Source organism: Caretta caretta, chromosome 27 (assembly GCF_965140235.1).
Source record: "Caretta caretta isolate rCarCar2 chromosome 27, rCarCar1.hap1, whole genome shotgun sequence".
Taxonomy (NCBI): domain Eukaryota; kingdom Metazoa; phylum Chordata; order Testudines; family Cheloniidae; genus Caretta; species Caretta caretta.
Genome location: NC_134232.1, coordinates 12,163,275 through 12,165,000, shown reverse-complemented (window position 1 = coordinate 12,165,000; position 1,726 = coordinate 12,163,275). Strand labels below are relative to the sequence as shown.

General features: G+C 48.0%; 1 non-coding gene across 1 annotated transcript; it reads right to left on the bottom strand.

The window, feature by feature from the left end:
- Positions 1 to 1,652: 1,652 nt before the first annotated feature.
- TRNAN-GUU (transfer RNA asparagine (anticodon GUU)) lies at positions 1,653 to 1,726 on the bottom strand. Its single transcript has one exon. It is a non-coding gene; the product is annotated as a tRNA-Asn (tRNA).

Below are 1,726 nucleotides of genomic sequence, written 5' to 3'. Positions count from 1 at the left end.
TTTGAGCATAAGCTTTCGTGAGCTACAGCATCCGATGAAGTGAGCTGTAGCTCACGAAAGCTTATGCTCAAATAAATTGGTTAGTCTCTAAGGTGCCACAAGTACTCCTTTTCTTTTTGCGAATACAGACTAACACGGCTGTTACTCTAAAACCTTACTTGAAAATATTAGTTTCTTCCTTCTTCCAAAACCACAGAGATTCCCCCTGAAAGGACATCGCTGTATTTCAGGCCCTTCACTAAAACACAAATCTTGCCCTCTGGTTTCAATAGTAAAAAACAAATCAGGTGAGGCAGAAGTTGGTTTGATTAAACAGGCTTTAGGGGGGGAAAAGATGTTTTCAAAAGAGGACTCTGGCATTAGATAAGGTTGGAAGTTCCGTACACTCAGCTCCTTTTTCTTTTATTAAAAATAGTTATGGCTTTCAGGTCTCTGATCATGTTTTTTTAATATCCTGCCACTCATATTTTCTTATCTTCTTTGCAGATGGGGATGCTAATTTTGGGGGAACCACATGTTTGTATTACAGGCTAAGTGGTCTCCAGAGGCCAGATTTCCAAGCACTCAGCGCCTACAACCAGGGCCAGATTTTCCAAAGAGCTCAGCTCCCACTCCTGCAAACACTTCAGCATGTGTGTAACATTACCCACATGCATGGTCCCATTGACTGCTGTAGGTCTTCCCTGGGCCCAATCCAGCACACATCCTCCACTTTAATCACAGCAGTAGACCCGCTGACGTTACAGCAAAGCACAGGTGTAAATGCTGGCAGGATTGGCTCTACATGGGAGCTGAGCTCGTTAGAAAATCGGCCCCTGACTGTGGATTTTGGCAAATTTAGGCCCAGATTCAAAAAAAGTCTTTAGGCTCCTCACTTCCATGGATTTCAAAGTTAAGAGCCTAAATATCTTTGTGGATCGGAGCCCTGTCTCCTAGCTAGTCGTGCCCTTTCCCCCCAGGCAGGCCTGAAAACAACTGCAGTCAGATTCTTTGGTGAAGTGTCCCCCCCCAAACCCCACAATTTTGTTATTTCCTGGGGGAGGGAGGTGTTGATCATAAATGCAGGGGGGTTGGATGTGGTACAAGGAACCTGAAGAGCAAGGCTAATCTCTGTGACAGCCTTTTCTTCCCTTCTCTGTTAAGGAAGGGGCACCCATGATACTCTTAGACACAAGAAGTGCTATGAATACTGACCAGAGTCACCTGGGGCTAACAGCTACTCAGAACTCCCCAGTTACCCCCCTTTCCTGAGGGGGGGGATGGTGGCAGTGAAAAGAAAACCATCTGCTGCCCCTCAAAGCCATTGAGAAACTCTCTGCACACACCAGCTTCCCAGCCCCCTCTGAGAATTGCCCTCATTCATCTTCCTCCTTGTAGCTTTTGGGGCTCAGGTCCCTAAAGCGATTCAGCGCCCTACCTCCCCTTAATTTCAGCCTAAATACCTTGGAGAATCCGGGCCTGGCTGCCTGTGACCTTGCCCATTACACAAGAGGCCTTGAACGCATTCACCTCCCTGCTCTCTCCGGCTGCAGGGCAAATCCAGTTTGCAGACGCGGTTCCCTGGTCCCCGGCCTTTCAGCGCAACGCAAATAAAATGAACCCCCAAATGGGAGCCAAGACTGAAAAAAAACGAGTAAAGGAACTTGCTCCCGCGTCCCTGGGTGGGCTCGAACCACCAACCTTTCGGTTAACAGCCGAACGCGCTAACCGATTGCGCCACAGAGAC